Source organism: Cuculus canorus, chromosome 7 (assembly GCF_017976375.1).
Source record: "Cuculus canorus isolate bCucCan1 chromosome 7, bCucCan1.pri, whole genome shotgun sequence".
NCBI classification, from domain to species: domain Eukaryota; kingdom Metazoa; phylum Chordata; class Aves; order Cuculiformes; family Cuculidae; genus Cuculus; species Cuculus canorus.
Window position 1 is genome coordinate 9,691,566 of NC_071407.1, and position 23,305 is coordinate 9,714,870.

At 38.7% G+C, this 23,305-nt stretch overlaps 1 protein-coding gene and 1 long non-coding RNA gene across 10 annotated transcripts in view; one reads left to right on the forward strand and one right to left on the reverse strand.

The window, feature by feature from the left end:
- The window catches only part of CABCOCO1 (ciliary associated calcium binding coiled-coil 1), a 319,312-nt gene that overhangs the window by 93,816 nt on the left and 202,191 nt on the right, over positions 1-23,305 (reverse strand). The gene's annotated exons all lie outside the window — the stretch shown is intronic.
- LOC128852696 (uncharacterized) lies at positions 4,378-23,287 on the forward strand. Its single transcript, XR_008450705.1, has 3 exons — positions 4,378-4,593; positions 8,908-9,039; positions 17,806-23,287. It is a non-coding gene; the product is annotated as an uncharacterized LOC128852696 (long non-coding RNA).

Consider the following 23,305-nt stretch of genomic DNA (forward strand, 5'->3'; position numbering starts at 1 on the left):
AAAAGGACTACATTTGCCCCACACTCCTAAGAAGCCTTGAAGCTTGTGTTGGAGCACATTGGTGCTCGCCTTCTCTGTGAAAGGCTGACTGCAGCTGCAGCATTTATGCAGCTCGCTACTCAGTGTTGCACCCTGGAAAGGGAGTAGAAAGAAGGGCTTAGAGTTGCAGAACTACTTGAGTGAAGTCAGCTCAGAACAGATACCAGGCACAGGGACACAAATCATCAGGTCTCCAAACAAGGCATCTTCTCCCCGAGGAAATTCGAAGCCAAGGAGCTAAGCCTGAGCAATTCCTAATTCAGGCAGCTCCTAACAAAGATCGTAGGCAGCAGGCAGCACTGACAAGCAGCGTCTGGCTTTGTAAACCTTTGAATATTGCTTTGAGATACTCTTCAGCCATTGAAGTTTCCCCATGTTCACATCTTGAATCCTCCAAAGGTTTGTAGCAGCCCATTAAACATAGTCTTAGTATGATACACCCCTAAACCTTTCCTCCTCTTGGAATGGAATCACAGCACGAGGCAAGAGGTGATTCAGTGATACAACAAGTACAGTGACAAATTTCCAGAATGCAATTATAGGAGAAAAAAATTCAAACCCATCACAGTCACCCTCACACAGTAGCTTGGAAACCTGAACCAACAGAAGAAAAATAAACCAACAAAGAAAGAAAATAAACAACTCTAAAATGAATTGTTAATTCAAGACTGCAATATAACCTGTATAAAATATTTAAGCTATTTTTCTATTTATTCCCGAACTTATAGTGATTAAAATGCAGCCATAATACACTGTGTTGCTCTTTTTTTTAATCACAAATGCAATTTTAACCAAGTAGACAAACTCTAGAAAATTAAAGTGAATATTTATGTCCATATAAACTTCTTAATGGCAACATTCTTGCTGTGAGCACAGCAGCTGAAGAGGGTGGATTAAATTATTTTGGCCAGATCCTGTTACTATTGTTTTCATTGGCAAAATTCCCACTGACTTAATGGGAGCTGGATCAGATTCTGACTTGAATAAAGTACAATTCTCAGATGCATATATAACATAATCACTGATATTTCATGCATACACCTCAGTTTCCATGTCAGTTTTCCCTCTGTGAGTTTTAATGCTCTGAAAACACTAATCAGGTAAACTATATACCAGCCAATAAAGGTGTGCAGTCTTGTGTTTCTAGGATTTGGGAAAATTTGTGTTTTACTCATATTTGGGCTCAGAAACCACAGTCTGATGACATCCGTCCTCTTAAGTACAGAGTTTTAAGTCTTCGTTTGTTTAGTTCCTCCTCTTGCGAGCTTTGCAATGCATACAAATAGCATTTATTTAAAAGGCTAGGCAATTGCAACACATTTGGCAGTTAGCAGATGCTGCTGGTATGATTTTTTTTTTTTCCTCTCTCTCTCTCCCCCATTTCAATCATTCAGGAATATTTACAGTATCCTGAATAAGCTAGGAAGCTCTTGGGTTTCATTCCTTCTGTCTTGAATAATGATCTCATACAGAAGAGAACAAGAGGACAATGCTGTTCTCTGAGCCTCGAGAAATTTTAAGAGGACACATTAATGTACAAAGGACACTGCTTCATTAAAGGTGTTGTATTAGAAGTATTAATTACATATTCCTGGACAGTGTGCTCCAATGACTGCAGATCTTCAGGCAGATCCTGCTCAGCTTCCTCTGGAATCACAGAATCACCAGGTTGGAAAGGACCCACTGGATCATCGAGTCCAACCATTCCTAACACTCCCTAAACCATGTCCCTAAGCACTTCATCCACCCTTTCCTTAAACACCTCCAGGGAAGGTGACTCGACCACCTCCCTGGGCAGCTGTTCCAGTGCCCAATGACTCTTTCTGTGAAGAATTTTTTTCTGATATCCAACCTGAACCTCCCCCAAGCAGGCCTTGTCCTGGCACACAGGTCTGACTTTGCTCTGCTCATCAAGCCACTTCTGAAGATCACCAAGTGTGTGCTCTCTAACAGTTTGCACCTACCAGCCATGAAGTCTGACACCTAACTACCTGATTTCAGATTCTGATTTCATAGCTCCAAGAATGAGAGAACACGCCCCTGGAAGGGAGCTCAGTCAGAACACCAGCGTTCAAGCTGTCCTTCAGGATACCCCATTCCTAGAAAAAGCATAAGCTGATACTCTGAGACTGAGAGGTTCCCATAACCACCAGAGCTAATGGGAATTAGTAATTGTGTACTTCACATACTTTGAAACAGGCTCTGGTTTTGCAAACAGAGGCGAGTGGGTTTTCTAAATAAGTACTTCATCTCTGCGAGTATTTATCTGTGCTGCCTAGTGGCCCATCTTTGATTTAGTTTGGGAAAGCAATGTTACTCCAAAATGACAGTGTAATTTCCTATGCAGAGGCTGTTTCTCTGTATGACTCATCTATGTATTGTAGTCAAGATGTAAGCATGAATCATAGATAACTGAAAGAAGAATGCAAATGAATCCATTAAATTTTTTTTTTTTATTATGCTTTAAACAGAGCAACTTTTTTTTTTTCTCTTGACTGTGAAACTTACTGGAAATAAATTGGATCAGATTCAATGGAGAAATTTTTGCATTATATAAAGCTGCAGGGTTTTTTATTGTTTCAGCGGGGCTGGGGATGTGGGGGTGGCTTTTGGTGGTGTTGATTTTTTATTGCACTAAGCTTACAGCTGAAGCTTTAAGACAAATGTCAGCAATGTAGTTAACTTCTTTTGTTTGTTTTAAATATAATAAAAAGGATTAAAAAAAATCCACTGTTGCTGGTTGTTATTAGGTCTCAGTGTAATGGTCTGTAGACAAAAATCTAAATACAGTCATTCCAGGGTTAATACCTAGCATCTGATGAATGACTACACATTTGAGACATTCACTGCAGACCAGTTTTATAGAAAATAACCTGCTGTAGCAGATTAACCCTATAGTGTAAGAGAGCAATTTAGTTATAAGAATGGAGAAGCCACTTGAGGGGGGGAAAACTTCTGAGAGGGGAAGATGGTGAGCACCAGCAACACTGAGTGAAAGAATGAGCCAGCCGACAGGTATTCTCTGCCTGACTCTGTTACTGACAGTGCCTGGAGAACCATAGGGAGAGAAGCTGGGGGACCCACAGCCCTGCAACAGAACTTGGGACAATTTCTTCGGTCGCTGGGGATGACTGCAAGGACGAGGATGGTCAGAGCTAAAGAAGGGCACGTGGCATGGCTGGGATGATTAAACTAACCCCATGATTTATCTCCTGGACCATGTCACCTTTTCCACAGAACAAGAAAGATGCATAATTCCAAAACCCGCATATACCTATGATAGCTGTGATTTTTTATCTCAGACTATCTAGTCTCTGCACTGTCATTTGGTTTTAAACTGTGATGCCAGCATTAACTATTCACTTAGGTCTGCTTTGAACTCTAAGGGGTACAGAACCAACCTTGTGGGTCTAGTGAAATTTGCCAGAGTAACAATATTAGATACCAAAACAAAACCCTCCTAAATATTTTACCATAGTTTTATCTTGTCTCATAGCTTTGATTCGTTACAGAGAACCCAAATAAGAGGGCAGGGAGAGGGGGTTGATATATTGTTTGCTGTATGCTGCTGCTTTTCCTGTTTTAAGACTCTAACACTGATTCAGAAGAAAAGAGACTACTATGCCTGGCATAATGACCCAAACTCAAAATACCTTTTCCTGGAGTCCCTGGGGCAACAGGACATTTATTTCTTTGACAAAATTAAGCTGACAATGTCAGCTTAATATTCTTCCATAAAGAGATTAGGATAGCTTGAATTTAACTGTATTTTGGGATTCAGTAAACAACTACCTGTACAAATCTCTGCTTTCTGGAAGGACTATTGCTAAGTCCGATTCCTTAAAAGTAGAGAAATTTTATAAGGTAACTGCCAAAGTAATAAAACATAAAAATGCAATGCTAGCTCTAGTATTTACTTTATGCTTTTTTGAGACATTATGTCCTGAAGTGAAAAACAAAATGTAAACTTCGTAAATCTGAAAATCTATAATTAAGAACAACACTTGACAAGATCATATTTTTCCAGCTGACAAACAAATGTCACTTTAAAAGGAATCTTCCGTAGTCATAAAAAAAACAAGAAAAGAAGTAAAAATTGTTCTGTCTTCATTGGTAGAAAACACGGAGGGGTTTTTGATAAGAACTTACAATGACTGCACTGTTGACTTGGCATACACATCAAAAGACTGACAGAGTTGATTCATGTTTCTGTGCAATACAAACAATAACATGGAGGCCGGATCTGAGTGGCTCTCAGCAAGCAGTTGAAGGTAGCACAAACAGATTCTAAAGAACAAGTGGCACACTGTTCCACTGTTAACAAAAAGAATTGCAAGCCAGACATGCACTTTCCTGTTTCATGTTTTCCTTCAGTTGTTTAATTTTATAAAGCCCTTTTTGCCTTCAGTCAGGGACTTTCAGAGGCTAACTGCTACAGTCACGCTGTAAAAAGCACCGATTTCTTGTAGCTGATGGGACAGTTTTGCCTAAGTGGTATCAGTTTCTACAGGTCATCTGCCTCCCGTTGCTGCAGAAGTGAAGATGCCTTTGCAAGTGAGTACATGAGTACACTTAAAGGTAACAAAACTGGCATGTACTTTACTTGGTTAACTGTAGCTGTGGTGGTTCTTCTTAGTCATTTCTGATTTTGGAAAACTGTTCTAAATAATATAGTACAAACAGATCTGGTTTTAAATATAATACTCTCTTCTCTGGTACCAAGGCAAATGAATAGGAAATTACTAGCATCATAGCAAATTACGCTGGGTCAATACATAGTGCTTTCATTTTCCAGATGTCTGAATTCAAGTCAAGTCATTTCCTCTAAAGATGTTCGTATGTATTCCAAATTAATAATGCATTTTCTTGTTACATTTTGTGGAAAACTATGCTAGCATATTATTCATACTGAAGTCAGAGGCAATACACATTTAAAGCCAAGAAACTCAGGAGCAGTATGTGGGGATGAGGGTGGGTCTTGATAGACAGATAAAAACTAACTTTTTTTTTTTTTAGTCAAAATACTTTGCTTTGGTCACTAAAGCATGATTAGTTGGATTTATCTCCAACATGCCTGATCTTAACTTGTTTAGGTCAACCGTTGTCTGCAGATACTTGGGGAAGATGGAGGGAAAGGGAAAGGGAGTCTTATTTGAAACAGAAGATGTAGTATTTATAAGGTTAAGCGCTCTGAATCCAGCACTGATGAGAAAGTAAAATCCTAAGTTCCTTGAAGTTCAACACATCTTAAAGTGGTCATTAAAATAATTTCTAAAGTAAAAGAAGAAAGAAATCAAAAGCATATAAAAATGTTCTGTTGAAGCTGTCTTCACCATAAATGTGTCAGGTTTTACTAAACATACTAAGTGTCATTGAAAAGTTTCCCTCGACTTGGAAACACAGCCCAGGGCTGCACTTAAGATGCTGTTACATATTTTGAACCTATACTAGCTTACATCATCATTTAAAGCCAAGATAATTTAGTTTCAAAATTTTTTATTGAAATAAAAATTTTGTCCAGGTGTTCTCTGTTCCTATAGGAATTTTTATGCTCATTTTCACTGAAAATTAGTTTAAATCAAGTCTCTGATTTGAGAGCTTCAGCATTTTAATCTGTGAAGTACTCATTCAACAGCCCATCCAGGAAAGAAAAGCAATAATCACATCTGGAGGGAAACAAAGCGTAACCCACCATGCTGGAAACCAGCCAAGGCAGTAGGGGCAAGTGTGAAAATATTACTGAAATGACAGTACAATATTCTAAACACATGCTGTTAACAAGACAAAACAAGGTTGAACATTATTTCTGTTGTCACAGATCACTGCATAGGAGACAGAAAGAAGAGTGGGGACTTGCAAACTGAGGGTCAAATTAGTTGTGGAATCACATGGAGCAAGTCCTTTGAGAGACAAAAGGAAAATAGCACTTCTTTACATCAAAATCACAACTTAACCCAGTTAGTATTCCAGCGGGGAAGGGTTAAGTATTCAGAAGTTGGTATTTCCAATAAACGCTTTAATATTATATTCCTGATTTAAAAAATACAGCCAACACAAGTTCAAAGCAAATCAGGCTGGAATGGTAGAGGGCACTTTGGAATGCTACACACACCGACGACAGTTTAATATGTCCTCAAAAAGCAAATATAACTGCATGAGATGAATGCCGAAGCACTTCATTATGTAAAGACTTCCATGATGCATAAAATTATTTTCAACTAATGTTTAAATATAAGTAAGTCATTTCAGCTCAAGGATCCAGTATTTTAGACATTGCTCAGAAATAAAAGGGGTAACCTTTGCCACAAAAATATCGATTTTAAGAAATAATTTTTAAAATAATAATTAGATCATCACACAGGTAAATTCCCCAGTTGATAACGTTGCAATCTGCAGTATCAAATGCAATCTTGTCATGACATCCATCACTACTCTTCTATAAAAAAAAAGGTTCCTATGACAGCAGGTGGACAGAAAAACACTGACTTTCTGAAAGGGACAAGACCTCCAGTACATGACACAGATGAGCAAGAAGTGATAAACTACTTTCAAACTTCGGGTGACAATGCATTCTAGATCTTGGAAGACATCTCTGGGTTTCAAGCCTGAAGAAATGAAGCTGAATTTTTGGCCAGAACCTGTCGAGAAGATTCTAAACTATTCTAGATCCAAACACTAAAGACATCAAATAGAAATCAGTAATTTGATAAGCTTTCCGCTTAAGGATAGAGTTCTGAGAGAATTTATGACTGACACCAGCGGTAGTAAAGTGGAATTGCAACTAAATACTGAAATTATGCTTCAAGAGCAGCTGCCAATTCTGTAGATTGCTATGATGGCCAAGTGAGCCATGAATTCAAATTCATCAGAAACTGTTGCCTTTGGTATACAGCTAAAAAGAAAAGGAGTTTTGCATAAATGCTGAAAAAAAAAGAGAAAAAACAGCAACATGCAATGTTAGAAAGAATACAGGGACTAGAAATATCATCGTATGACTGATATTCGCTATCAAAATGACGTGTACAGGTCAATCTATGGAAACTGACAGTTCTGTCTGCACTGCAAGTCAGCTCTTAGGGTATGAGGGCCATGGAGAGGAAGCCCATCTGTGTTCCAGACCGGCACTTGCTTAGGCATCAGCTTGCTGGTGGGGAGAGCACACACTGAGCTACCTACACCTGGCCATTTATTCAAAATAAGCAGTAGACAGATTCCCACATGTGTACCCCATCCTAGAAAAACTCCAAATACAGCACATTTCTATGAAGGTGACAAAACTTAAGATGAGAATCCCTGAGTTCAGAGAAGCAGGAAGGGGTACGCTTATAGACAGCATTAAGCAACCAGATAATGCAAATACCAGGCCTCCAGATATGATTGCCATCTCCTGATATCACAAAACAGATTTAAAATAAGATAGCATAAATGGATCCAAATTGGGAGGAGATTAATTTTGTGTCATTACCTTACCATCTAAAACCTCAGAGCTACTTCAGTAACACTAGTTTCCTGAAAATAATATTTTACTAAGGGTTTGTGCACTCTTCTGCTATTCCTTGCCTGGGCCAATAATCTGTTTGGAAATTGTTCTGTCTGTAAAGCAAGAAAGCAGTACTATGTGAGAGCTTTCAGTTTGGTGACCCCCTTGATCTTGATACCACACTTTGAACAATAGCACACAATACAAAAAAGTGAGCAGATTTTCTTTTTCTTTAGCATAGAAAGCATACATTAATACCCAAAGGCTAACGGTCACTGTAAAGCAGATCCCTCTATGCTATAAATCCCCAAAAATCTAGTTTCTGTAGAAGGAAACCACTGTACAACACATGCTTTGGAGGAGGTCTAAGAGGAAGAGATAGAAGACTCAAACAAATCAGAAAACCAGGAAAAAAAAAAAAGCTTAAGAAGTTTAATGAAACAGGATGAAAGCCCGATTGATGAGACACATTACTTCTATTCCTGTCAGCTTAAAGAAATTTGCTGAAGCACAAAGTACATATAGTGGCAAAAGAAGCATGCAGTTAACTGCCTGATGAGAAAGGGAGGCACAGCATTCATCCTTTCTTCTGTTAGCCAATAGTTAGCAGCGGTGGAACTTATTTAATCTTGTGTTTTCTCTGACAGCAGATGAAATGGAATGGAATTATATTCTGTGCTGCTACCGTGAGGTTGTGGGGCAGCACTGAATAGGGTATTGTTCTGCTTGGGGCAGCTAACTTCTCACACTTGTGCTGGAGGGCCAGTCTCTCTAGAGTCCTTATGGTTTTCCAGCAGGCAGGAGAGAAGACATAATACATTCCTCTGAACTGGCATGCATGTGTGTGTTCCCAATTTCAGTTTTATCAATACAAAATAGCTTTATAAAGTATGCCATGCAAATTCTCCTCTAAATATCAAGCTTCTCCCAACCATTTCCATTTGTGCCCTCTTTCTCAGAACTGCATCAGAGTGCTATAAGCATATTTTTATTAGTGTCCCATAAAAATTCTGTGTTAAAACGTGTTCATTACCAACAGCCTCTTCTGGAAATCCATTTTGATTTTCCAATACTTTGTCCTTCCCCAATTCTGTCATATTCCACTTTCCCTACCACAGATTTACAAGTCTGCTCACACTCACTTCTAACTCTTTGACTCACAGCCACTGTTTGTCCGTGATGTAGACGATAGGGATTATTCACCAGAATGCAGCAGCTCCCACCCACACTCTTTAGAGCAAGTCAAGTGAGACGTTAGGAAACTGTTCTGCCTTAACACGTAGCCACAGTTTACAGTGAAAAATAAAAACTGCCAATAAAACAAAAGACATGTTTAGAAAAATGAAATATGAAAGGCTGGATGAAAAGCATGTTTTTTTTGTTTGCAGGCATTATTTACTTATTGTAACTCAGCTGGGGATGAGACTCTCATACACGAGGAGTTCCTCATACATCGAGGGAAGCTCAGCAAAGCTGATACCGGCATCAGTTCTGTAACTGCTGATAGCAGCAGGAAGCAGGTATGCCCATTGCCTAGTCCAAGCAGCACACCCAGAACCTAACTGATGGCTCTGCCCTAAGCCTGTGCACCTCCAGCCTGGAGGTATGAGCAAGTTGTGCTGCACAGCTTGGAGAGCGCTCCAGAGCTTGGAGAGCACTCCGGAGCTGGAGATCTGGGTATGTCTCAAAACCAGGCAAAACACCTGACTGCCATCAGTGTAAACTACTGCTAAGGACACTTCAGCAAGATAAGGAGCACAGCAGGCTCAAGTTACTTACCCCCAAATATCCCTGAGAATAACTAAGCATAGATTTTCTCTTACCAAAATGCTGTACAACAGGAGGAATCTGTGCCTACCCTGTTCTCCGCTTTGTATGTCTAGAACAGTCCTCTGGGTGTTTCACCTGGTGGAATATCTGACTGTGCTGCCAATATTTGAGTATGTTCATCAATCATAAAAAATAAACCTGGTTACAAACTCAGCTACACATGACAATAACGTCAAACTAATTAGATTCTTGATAGAAATTTGCCACGTTCTATCACTTTGTTTTGCTTTCAATACCTGATTCTGGTCTTATGCCAGTTTTGCCCTGGCACAACTACTTTGACTTCAGTGGAGCTAATGCTGATTTGTAGCAGCAGGCAATCCGAATAAGGGTCTTATTTTTCCTTGGCAATATGTCTCCAGGGAAAGCTTGTCCGTCTCCAGCAGCTGTTGCTTTTCTACATCTGCCTAACTTTCCTTTTTTTATGTCCATTTTTTCAGTTTTTTTCATGTCAATCAGTGTGAGATAACATCGTTCAGTTTTCCCTCTTGCAATCAAGTTTTAGCAATCACAGCCAGATGTTGTTTTCGTTACAACTGCAACCCCTTTTCAATAAAGTTTCAATGTTTAACTATCAAAAGCACTCTTCACTTTCCTTTCAATTGCCAGAACTTAATGCTTTCATAATCTATTTCACCCTGACATCCTGTCTGTCTACAAATACGGCATGTTTGATCGCCTCTGAATGTTTGCCTTTGTGTTCTTTCACTTTCTTTTCCTGTACTTTATCCTCAAAGCAGGTCAGGCCAAAATACTACAATGCATTTGTCTGTCTAGAGATATTTAGAGATCATTAAATAGCAGGTGGGGGAGGGCAGATGAAAATTTATCGATTTCAGGATCTGAACTTTAAAGCACTGCTTGATCCTTTTCTTTCAAAATTCTGCACATATCGAAGAGAGGTATAGTTGATATATTCAGCATTATACTCCATGTCTACAGGGATAAGTTCCTTGACAACCCAACCTGCATTTGATTTTTATGTTATAAAATACAGACAATTCAGTATCTAAGGAAGTGATTCTACAAGGGATGAAAAAATTGAAATACTTTAAACAAAATCACCACCATTGTGCATTGCTCAGGGGCTCTTATGTGGCTACATGATTGTGCCAACAAGAGGATATAATCTTACTCATGGAGGAAAGTAAGAACAGAAGGTCAAATTCTTCACTGCAGAATGAGGGGTTTCACAGGTACACCCACGGTGTGAGGAGTTCAAGTAAGCCTAGAGCAGACATGGTGAACAAGTAAGCAGAATAAAATTTATCTCAGTGATACCATAAACTATGTAATCATTTCTGTCTTGAGTGCAGGCCAGGTTTCCTCTCACCAGTTCTGAAGCAAGGAAAGAAGGTCAAGCCTTTACTATTGTATATTTGCCAATTCACAGCAATTGAACAATGACACTTTCCTGAAGGAGCTGCCTGGCTTTTAGAAATGTAGGGTAGTGTAATGTGTGTCAGATACAAGAAAGGGGTTTTGGAGCTAATCCTGTATTCAATTTGATTGCAGGATTAATTCCCAAATAGTGCTATGTATGAGCAGATCATCATCATATGATATTTCCTCCCTACAGAATACAGAGCTTCTTATTTAGGCTCCAATCTTACATTCAGCAGTAGCATAAGATCTTCTTATGTTCAAGAAGATCGGCACCTAGTTCCAATGAATTAATAATACAGGCTACATCCTATAGATAAAATTGAAAGAATGGACTTACTCTGAAGGAAATTATATTCCTTAAAAATAAACTTTAAAGGGATTATGAATTAGGCTTTGATCAGCACTGGGTTTACTCTGTAGTGGTTTGAAGAATTTGGTCTATGAAAACAACGGTAAGCGAGACATTGAAGGTATTTGTCATCAGGTGCCTCGTTATTACCTGCATTGGGACAACTGTTGAAAGAAGCTGAGGGTGGCCTAACAGCTGCTAAACAAGGAGTGAGCAAGCATAGAAATAGCAAAGATTTCTCCTAATCTTTTACTGCAAAAAAACCCCCCAACTTGTTAAATTAGAATACAGCCCATGAGTACATCAGTGAACATGACTGAACAGCTAAGTAAATTACTTAGCTCTTTTCCAAAATCCCATTTCCATTTCAGCTCCTGCAGTTTATTTGCTAAGAGCAATGACATTTAACAGAATTCTTTACATCCCTTCTGTAAGACAATGTCCTAATTACAGTAAATGCTCTCTGTACTTTACCAGCAGCTTGATAAAATTGATTTTTCTTTTCATTAGCAAAGGAAACAAAAAATTAAAGCCATGGTTACAGACAGGTTGGAAAACAGAGTAGCATTATGCTTAGGAACTGCTATTAAGAGAAAACTTTAGAGAAAGACGGATCTAAAGAAATCAAGTATTTTTTTGTTAGCTCAAAAGGAAATAACCCACTTATAATGCATTTTGGATACATATCAATATACTCTCAGGAATAAAAAAAAGAAAAGTGCTTAATTACAGATATTTGTGCCAAGCACTTACAGTTTTATAAAGGAAAGACGTAGTACAAAAACAGCGGCTGTACAGTCAAATGTTCCCAGTCCACTGGCCAGAAAGAGAAACTCTAGGTGGTGATCAACCTCTCATGGTGGATTGTTTAAAATGGTAACATGAAGACCGTTGGCCAGATTCTTTGGTTTGGAAGATAAGAGGAGCTCAGTAACAAGTTCAATAGCGTACAGAACATGTTCCACTTGCACTGTTCAATTTCTGCAAATGTGTCCTTGGGTGCAACACTGACATCAGCGTTTTGGCTAAGAGTGACTGGGACACGCACCTGGGTTCTGCGCTCTTCCACGTGCCCAGAACAAGGTGTCTCACTCTCTCATGCTAAATGGAATCATCATCATCTCGTGGATGATGTTGCTAAACCACCAGATAAGGTTTCCAATTGGAGTCTAATTTTTAAATTTAATGGGTAGACTAAAAGAATTTAGAAGAAAATTATGGGCCAGCAGGTGCTGCTGGGAGGGAAGAAAGACCGTGAATTACATCTTTTTTGCCTTAGCTTCTGTTCACTACTTGATTATAACACTTAATCTGGTTAAACTGGAATGTTCTGAGTTTTGGTGTGAGCCTCAAAGACCAGGTAGTTTACAGCCCCATTTGCCCATGCTGACTGGGCTCCATATTCACTTTTTAAAGTAACAGTGATGAGCTGGTGGCTTTGCATTGCACACCCCGAATAACCTCCCTAACCATGTAGAGAGGAAAGGAAAGATCCTCACACTATTTATAAAAATCACATTTATGGTCAAAGAAAGACTGGCTTCTCAGCAACTGAGAAAAATAAGAAAGCTGAGAAAAATAAGAAAGGCACTCCATTTCCTCTGCCTGCCTCTTCCCCACCTACTTAGTGGGGTTGAAAACTTTCTCAGCACAGGGTGCTGCTATTGTAAAAAAAGTAAATTTACACTTATTCAGTCACTACAGCGATGATGGACGTATGTTAGATAAGTGCTCTCTGTATGAAAGTATTTTTTAAATTGTGGAGCCCAAACAACTACTGAGCTAGGAATAAAGAAACGTCGGATAAGATAATTTCTCCACTATCACATTTTTTAGTCTTACAGTAAGAAGAAAACAAAGTCACTCAACTCTAATGTATTTGACAAATATGTAGCACCCAATTATCTCCATAAACATTTTCCATTCCACAATGTGCTTTCGCTTTTAAGGTCCAAAGTTGCAAAATTTTCTCAAGCACAGCTTGCTCTACAGAATAATTATGTTTTGTTGGGGAAAAGCTTTCAGGTCCTGTGCATTATAGTTATATAGATGAGCAATAAAGTGCAGTATATGAGTGAGTTCAATGCAAGACATAGACGAAGTCTTATAATTCATTCCAGACTACAATTTGCTCTTCACTTAAGCAGCAACAGATCAATACAGGTATTTAAAGATGATATTAATTTTTAAGGCAGAAAGGTGAGAATCAAGAAAATAAATTACAAAAGCTGTTTTTTTCCTTCTGTTTCTGCTTTATTGTGTTATTTAGATTGATCAGTGAGAAATAGCATCAATTTCATTCATGTATCCAAAGATGTCCAGAGCTGTCACAAGTTTATCTGATATCTATGTCCCTGAGTGATATATTATGTACTTTTATTTCTGATGATGTTGAAGATACAGTTACAAAAGTCCAAACATCTGAGAAGAGCTGCGATAACTTACTCTCATAATCAAATATGGAAATAATTTATTAAATCTGCTGAAAGCTCCCTGAAGACAAGAAGAAATCTCAGTGTTAGAGCAATCCACAATAGATATGTGGGGCACAGAACTTGACCAAGGGAACATCGGAACCACTGGTGCAGTAAACTGCTGTAAGAGCAATCTATGGCGTGGTGTGAGGAACTGAAATACTGTCTGTGCTCAACCTCGATGGCAGAGCTCCCCTTCCCAGCCCACCCTCCTGAAGCTTAAGCCCCTACTGCTAAAAATGAGAAAAGGAGGGAGCTCTTGCTCCTTACTCAGGAAGAACACTCTTGCTTCCCCTCAGTAATACTGCAGCAAGTAAGTCTGCAAGCAGACAGGGCATTTCCAAGGGTTTTTCCCCTCTCCATCATAAGGCAAGGCAACAGGCATTCAGGGATACAGCTTTGTAAGATGAAAACCATTAGAAACTGTTGCTGTACTGCCTCTGGTGCTCTATTCCTCTCACTATAGCGAGAAGATAAATATGAGTTCATTTCCTATCGAAGCTCACAAAATGTAAAATAAATATTACCATATATGCAGAGGATTTCATTTCCTGAAGCAGCATCCAAACACCCTTACTAGTGTTTACCTCACTGCACCAACTCAATTTTATTCCTGAGTAATGGAGTCAGGCCATCACTTTTACAGGATATTCTCTCAATGAGCTGTCAGATACATGCCAGGATATTTCAGGTGGTGTTACTGAGCTATTTGCTGTCCTGCCTAAGCTGCACTGCGTGAAACACAAGCTCGGGATAACTAGTTCAGTGTGGCGCTCCCTACCCAAATACAGACTGCAGTGAACCAAAAGCGTTGGAGTATTTGATTGAATATCACATTTCCACGAGCTGTTTTACCTGCTACTGATAATCTTGAGACAAAGATAATTACAGTAACTTCAGCCCACATTTTCAGCCTCATCTCCCCTCCAAAGGCACAGGACTGAAAAGGCCCCACAGAATTTCGAGTGAACAGGATCTGCTGTTTGTGCAATTAAAGGCTGTAAGAGAAACTGACTGTTTCGGACCCTTACCCCTAGCTTTTCTTCCTAGTTCCTTTTAAAAGATCAAAGGTGAGGGAGCAAGAAGAAGCTTTTGCTGGATCTTGAGATGAAATGGCAGGCCATAGACCCGAAACACTGCCGCTCTTATCTTCTGTAATCGTTCAGCTGCTTTGCACCTGCCCTGCCTCTCTAAAATAAGGAATGTAAAGGAGTGCGTTTGGCCCTGAGCTATTACTTTGCTTTAATTCCTTTCCGAAAGAAAAATTCACTTCAACAGTTTGAAATGAATTATTTTTAAAGAACAGACGACATTAGCTGCCTCCTGCAGATAAGACTTCTGAGTTTTAAAGCTCCCTGTTTTCATTCCAACACTTTGATTAAAGGTTTCAAGTGATTCATTTTGGTCATTTTAACTTCTTTTCCCTGGAAAGCAGTAAAGGCTAGAGTGAAAAGAAAGAAGCAGCAAAGTCCTGAAACAGGACTTCCGTTCTACTTTTCTGTGTTCTATATAATAAAATTTCAGACTCCAGAAAACACTGGGATGATAGCACACTAGGCAACCTACATTCATCCTCTTTGAGTCTTGAGACACAGCTTGAGCACAGGACTCACTGGAACTGCACCGGTTCAAATCAGAGATAGAAAAAAGTCATTGAAGCTTTTGTCAGATTCGAATCGTTGTTAGGACAACAACAATAAAAAAAAAACCCAAACAAACAAAAGATAAAATGAGTTATCACTCTTTGTAGGGATATACTCAGCACCTTGTCAGGGTAGGAAGAGGAAGTATCAGTACTGGGTCAGGTGCTGAGATGTGCAAAGACAGCGCAGTGTGTCCCACCCTGCATTACCTGTGTGGGAACAAAAGTTGACTCAGAGCACAATAAAAATTGGCCATTCTTGCTGTAAACCCACAGAGAACCCAACTGACAATTACTTTTTTTGATCCCGTTCACAGGCTTAAGGGTTGGATGGCACCTCCGGGTTTCGCCTTAATATAGCTGCCCTGATTTCTGTGGAATTAGACTTATTTCTGACAATAATCAATTACATCTTGCACATATGCAAGTGCATGCATGAAAGCTTGTCCTTAGTGATGCTGGTTTTATCAAAGTATCCCTTCCCATCGCTGCTTAAGAACATATCTTAGCAAAAAAATGACTACAAAGGAAAAAGAAGCACATTGGAATCAAATTATTTTTAAAAGAGTGTCTTGAAAATATTTTCTTTAAAGTAATGTAAATTGATCTGTGTTATTTCACAGCTTGCCAATAATAGCAACTGTAACATGTTCCCCTACTAGTGCTGCATTAAGACATAATAGTTGAAATATTTTTGTACGTTTGCATTGGATTTAAAGAGTCAATAATAGCAGCTACTACTTAGTTCTAATGCAAATGAAGTTTTCCTTTCCTTGATCACAATGGTTGCTCCTTGCAATGAAAACCACTCATCATTTAGTTCGTCTCAAGTAAATATATAAATAACCCCTGTCCTCCAAATGAAAATCCACTGTCAAACTTCAAAATTTTGATGCATTTTTAAAATTCCATACCAAAAGTTTTTCAGAACTGATATTTTAAATAAATTGATTTTTGAGAAATTCAAGTGCCACTGCTATATAATAAAAAACTATCTTTTGAGATACCTATTGTCTATCAGTACTTTAAATTTTACTTAGGTCATGACATGTATTTGGCAACTTAAAAGCATTCAAGAGATGCTGTTTCACAACATACAAGTTTGCTGTCCAATGTATGGCAAGATACCCACTACAAATTCATATCCACCACTGTATACAGAAGTACTTGCATTTAACCTGAAAATACTCTTTAGTCACCATCATTTAAGTAGTACCTGAAAAGGTGTCCATTCACCTGGGAAATGAGAGGCATATGTATATTCGTTTTCTGTCTCGGCTGCTGTGATTCACTATTCTCACACACAACCACCATGGTTCCTTTGGCCCAGAGTGCCTCCTGCATTAATATGTTACTTTTCTTTTCCAAGAAAGCAGTCACAGTTCCACAGTAGTAACTGCAGTCTGTGGGGCTGCTGAGTACTATCTATTCCTTCCAAACACAAAGTTAAGGCAGAAAATAAGGATAATGGCAAAAGGAAAAAAAAAAAAAACCAATAAAAATGAACAACCCAAGCAAGTTTGGGGAATGTTTCCGTTTAAGCTAGTGTGGTACATACTCCCTCTCTCCCCAACCTCCCTTTCAGGATGTTTTCATTTCAGGTCCTTTTGTTTACGTATTTTATATAATTTGCATGATATTGAAATTAAATCTTTCATAATATTCCAACTTTGTTACTGCCACCAGCATCCACATTACTCAGTTTTATAGGTATAATCAACTTTTTTACAGCTCTGGATGTTTTTTTTTTTTCATCCTGACTCACAATAAGAGACACGAGATTTCTTAGGCCAGCAGGGAAAGCAGAATCCATCAGAGCAGAGGAAGAGGTTACAGGTATTATGCAAAGCTGCCACCTTAAGCCTGAGGAATTACAGTTGTTCTCCATCACTGACATGGCTATCATACTTTTGTTAGTGTAACAGTGTATTTAATGTTCAGCCGAGTCTTTAAATTGGCTTAGCAATAAATACTCCTCATTTACATTTTTATGATGCAAAAGCTATATGATCATCAGAAGGTTTTGATTTTTATCCTGGTAACTTCATAAGGGATTTTTCTTTTTCTTTAAACACTTTCTCTTTACTTTCACTTAACATTGCCATTGCTAAAATTTTTCTGTATGTTTTGGTTTAAACAAGCATCTTGCATGTTAAGCCTTAATATCTATTTATTTGATTGTTTCCTCTTATATTGAGCACCGTTCCCAAGCTGTGTTCAGATGTTCCAAGGCTTGCATATTTTCAGTTTAGGGCACAGATATCAATCCCTTTTCATTTTGTTTGTCAGGGTTTTTTATTTTTCCACTATGTTAAAACTTTGTTTTTCCCCCAGCAATTTTGGTATTTTGCTTAGTTTGGTTTCTTTCTTTAGGAACTACAGAAGTCCATGAAACTTTACACTAGATACATGGTACAGAGCTTTAAGAAACACGTTTTTTTTTTAAACTCTATATCACAACAAGTAAAAAGCTGAAAGTCTTCACACTTACTTATATACCTCAAATTTTCCTTGTGGGCAAGGGACTACAGGACCTTAGTTATCTTCCTCACCCTTACCTTCAAACAAGTCTGTCATATATTTTTCCTTGTCTATTTTTCCCCAGCTGTCTCTGGAAGTAGCTGACTGTCCCCAGTGTGGCACGCTGGCCACTATGACCAGGGCAGCAGAAGCTTGCAAGGATGGAGCTGGGATACTGCCGGCCTGCTCTCAGGATGCCTTCCAGCAGCTTGACACTGAGGCAGGCAACGGGGACCAGATGCTCAAGAGCCATCCAGGCAAACGCACCAGGGCACAGCTACAAGCTGAAAGCAGCAGTCAGGCTTGAAGTCGCCTTTTGCCAAGGAGGCTACAACCAGAATTACTGCCCAGGTGCATCGTAGGCTTGTGCTGGAATCACTGTGTATCACAGCACACCCTCCCTCATTGCTCCCTTCTCAGTAACATACTGTTGGGACAGATCTCATTGCTTTATGTCAGATCTCATACATATCTAATGTTGTAGATGTACTTTTCTACAGTTCTAAACACTATTCTAAGTGAAGACCTCAAAACGCTGCCACTGAAGACCTGGCAAAATAGTTGCATCGTTGTGCACACAGATGCCCTCTCTGCACTGCTGTATTCCCAACTGCGTCTCTACAAGCCTCCCATGATTTTGTTTTTCACCCAAAGACAGGAAAGTTTGCTTATCAGATTGGAGTTTGGCTAGAAGTCTGCCAAAGGATATTCACCCACTTATGTTCTCTGAGAAAACTTGACAGCATTTTTATTCCCATCAGAAGTGGTCACTTATTTGATTATGCTACATAATGAGTGATAGACTGAGCCACACGTTATAACTTGCAGTCCCCAGAGACTCAACATCAAGTTTTCAGTCTCTTTCAAAGCTTATAGAAAAAAAAATCAACCCTAAAGCTCCACTCTATCAAGGCTCCCTTTAGGTCAAAATGAAAAGCAGATTCACATTTATCAATCCCTGAACAAGAAAACTATCAATCACTGAAAATACTTAATGCAAAACAGTAAAGAGTGTTTGCTAAAGGCAAACAGTACTGAGCACAGAGCACTCAGGAATACAGGGAAAAGTCAAATACTGATTGTCTCTGCAGATATGCACAACCTATACATGACACAAAGACACACTGCCCTTTGCCTAAACAAATCAAGATCTATAAATCATACTGACACTCACCACAGTTTAACTCTCTCACCTGAGAAATTACGACATTCTTGCCGTTTATTGCTTGCAGGGGAACAGTGGAATGGAGTTTGTCCTTGTAAAATTTAACTGTTTCCAGGTTATTTTCAGAGGTCTGGTAATATCAGCGAGCCTTACCATGTTGCTGTAAGTAAGGAGCGATGACATATTGTTGCACGGTATGCAGTGTAATTGTTATTGCCGGAACAGAGTACTTGCAATTTTGCCTTGCCAGCCAGCAAAGGCAGATCTAAAACTGCCTGTTTACATGCAGCAACGTATTTCTCTAGAAGAGTTTGCCATATTGCCTCTCACTAGCCAATTTTAATGAGACAATTTGTACTGAAAAATGGATTAATGATACAAGGCAATTACTTAGCACTGCATGTGTGCAAGTAAAACAAGTTTTTCAGGAAGAGAACAGAGTCAGTCAACTCTAACAAGGTCTGTGCACATAGTCTAATCTCATTTGTTCTGTGGGGTTCCCAAGATGTCTATTATAATGAGATCCAATTTTGGATTTCAGTCATTTCCTTCATTCAAAGAAACCAGCCTTTTAGTGACTACACTGATCTCCTGGAGCAGGAAACGCAATATATTACTAAAACTAAAGTCCACAGACAATTAGCACGAGCTGCATTTACTCACTAAGTCTTGTACTTCAGTTTCTTCAGTGTGATAGAAGTCTTTGAAATGTGTCCTAAGCGACTACAACAGTATTTCAAAGATCCCCTCAAATTCCTACAAATTTAGATATAGTGATACTGAGCAACTGACAATCTCCCAAGAGACATTTAGTAAAAAATAACTTTTTGACAATTAAATTGTCATAAGAAAAAGATCAGAAAACACAGTATCGTGAAACCACTTTATTCAGCCCCAAGGAACACTAGCAGTGTAACAGACTGATCTCTAAGACTGGTATGTTGCACTTGATTGACTTCAGCATCTGAGAGGGTATGTGCAAACTTTGTTTGTAACTGTTCCTACTTTTCTATGACTATCCATAGTATCTAACAAGAGAAATGACAGCTTTTCTTCTGGTGGGTGAAACGTGAAAACTTAATAATCTCTGACTTCCATAATTTCATTAAATTTGGTCAAAATGGGCTAACAGTTATTGACACAGAAAAATAAAAACCAGATTTGTTTGTAGAAGTCTAAAACTGATTCAAATACCACTGCAATTTTTGGAAGGACGCGAAAGGTTATACTCACAAAATGTTAATGTATATAGGAATAGTGACATGTACACAATTGTTTGCAAGCTATTGTAAACAGTCTCAATAAGTCATCGAAGTACAACAAATTTTCCTTCGTAATCAGATGCTCTCCGACCAGGCAGAAAAGTCTGCTCTCAGCCTGTGATGTTTTGGATCAATCCATCTCAGCAGATTGGGTCGGAGCAGTCTAGCGTCCAGATGGGGCTGTTCTAACTTACACTCTAATCTGAATGTATGGCCAGCTAGCTAAGGATCATAATACCTCTGATTTGAAATCATGACTTGAAAATAAGGCGCTGGTGTACAAGACAGGAGAGCCCTTTGCCTGCTGGGAAAATACAAGAGCTCTCTTATCACTACTTGCTACAAGATCAGTAGAAACAGAATGGAATAAGAAAAGTATTGGCACAGAAAGTTGGTTTTGGGGTATGCGTCCATCAAAATTTACGTTGATTTTTCCCCTGCATTTGAATCACATACACACACAAAAATAGAGGCAAAGCACAGCTCTCATTCTAGTACTGCATTTTGGGGCCAGTTCTCAACTACAACTCATTCATTCCAAATGAGCTATGAGCATGACTCAAACGCAGCCACATGGCACCAGAGTTTAAAGAGAGAAGCCTATAGTAGCCAGTGTGGGGAATTAGCTTAGTAAAGTGAGAGCAGCTGCATTGTTTGGTCTAAAAACTAAAGTAAAGTGAACGCACGTTACAATTGTTGGGAAAATATTTGTTAAGATTCCTGTTCATTTTCTCTCTGATTTTGGCAAAAGATCTAGTGGCACTATTAGAAGAATGGCTTTTGTAGCAGAACTTTCAACTATGTCCAAATGTGGAAATGTTGAAACTCTACTCTCGTCATGCTTCCTGCCTTGTGTTTAGAAGTGAAGGGACTGAACATGCACCTAGAATGACTAAAACTAAATATTTGATGATTTGTGTAAAAATAATGAAGCAGAGAAAGAAGTGCCACACGGTGGGGTCACTTGAATCACTATTTTTCCTCATTATTTGCTTCTAGCTAGGCCAAGAAAACTGCCAAAGGGAACGCCTAGCAGAAGCATCTGAAACATCAGCTCCCTGGTGACCTATATATCCTTATGGGGTTATATACTCAACTCATGTCAATCACTGCAGTGTTTTTAAAATCAGCGCTGCTATGTTCAGCATCTGTCCCAAGGATTTCAGATTTTTTTCCTTCTTTTGAGCAGAGCCAGTAGTACCCATTTCTTTCATTATGGTGTGGTAGCAGCTTCAGGTGAGTAAAAGTAACGGTGACAGTCACCCATCATGAACAAAGCTATTTATTACTTGCGGCATTGTGCAAATGCGACTGGAATCCAGGGTATATCAACGTAACCAAGGAGATTTTTCTTAGGCTTCAGTGCTATATCATACATAAAACAGCTTCATTTGCTAAAGCTGTGCAGTGAAAGAGTGAGGTCAATACAGGGAGAGAAAGGCAGAAAACAAGTTTACAGACCCTGAGGCTGCTGAAAAGGAGAGGGCAGGCACACAACCACCTTAAACAAATGGCTCATTTAAAAATACAAATTCAGTTTGACTTATGTTTGATAAGGTGTAGAAGAATACATTTTTAATCTGTCAGAAGTCCCTGGCCTTTAAGCAAGGAGATAAGGAAACATCAGCAGAAGAAACAGCAAAAACCTCCACAATTTTGAGAATGATCATCATTAGGTGCTCTGTAATTTTCATTGCTGCTTCCTGAAAAGATACTTTTGGCCAGTTCATCAATCACAGAAGAAATAATCAAAGGGTATCTCTGATGAATATTGCATTTCATGATGCCAACATTTTGTTCTCATTGCATTTCCTGATGGCGTTGCCAGTGACCTCCCCACTAGGCTTATGCACTACATGGCTACCTCTATTGGGATGGTTGTCAGGCTTCCCCTGCAGGGCTCCAGTGTGCATCTCCATGGTTCACATGCCTCAAGTCTAAGACCACAGTGAAATATTTGAATTTAGATAAATTTCTATAACTTTATTATGAAGTAATTGAAACTTGTCCATTTATGTTATCGAAACATGATAACCACTTCATGTAAGCACTGTATTTGCTTTTAAATAGTCACTTTATGCAATGTAATATAATAAAACCGATAGACTTAATTAACAAGTACATTTTTCTCTAGGAAGCTAAAAGATTATCAGAAAGTGATTCTTGCTTACAGCTGTGCTGGCCTGGGAAAGTGGAGTGTGTTTCACCCATACCTTCTCCATTTACATCTCTGAGGCATTTTTACTTTGTGAAATCTTAATTCCTGGCAGCTTCCACAAGCTTCGCTCCAGAGTCATTCCATGCATGCAGTGACTTCATCTCAGAACAGCCAAGATAAACAATTCTAGCCATTTGATAGTATTTCATGTATCTCTTGATAATTTCCAGATTTTCCTATATTTCTTATGAATCTGGTAACATAGTATCATGCATTTTAGTAGTCTGCTGTTGTTTCACTCAACAGCTGCAATGACGTGTTGACCAATTTAGATTTTCTCAATTTATATCAAAACTGCAATGCCTCCGACTACGCAGGACTAAAAGCACTCCTGAATTGGCAAAATTTCTACTCCAACCCCCAGTCAGTGTGAAGAAAAAAAAAAATGCTTCAAATAACATCAAACCATAAATTACTATTCAGAAAAGGTCAGTGAAGTAGAATGTCTAAGGTCCATGGAAACAGAGGTTTCTTAAGAGTGAAAGACTAAAGCATCCACTTTAGTTACATATCAGTGGCATAACACTCTTCATACATTAATGTATGCATTGAAAAAGAAGCAGGACAATTCTGTTCCGTAAAGCTGGGACAAATAGATAAGTGTAGTCAAGGATGTTAACAACACTAAATATTTTCCATGTGTCAAAAGCTTTCAGATGATGGCAATTACCCTATATCCAATACTTGAAATAATTAATAAAGTCATCAATATAGTCTCCTAAGCATTAGGATTTAGGACTCTGAGTTTAAGGTCCATTTTGAAAAGAGAAGAGGAAATAAAAAACGCCACAATGTAAAAATAATGTTCCGTTACATATTTTGGGTTCTGAAAGTATCCAAGACTCAGATATGTTTGAGAACAGATGCTACCAGCTAAGTAGGACAAATAAAAAATCCAACCAATACTGAGTACATTAGTGTAATTTATGCATTCATAAAC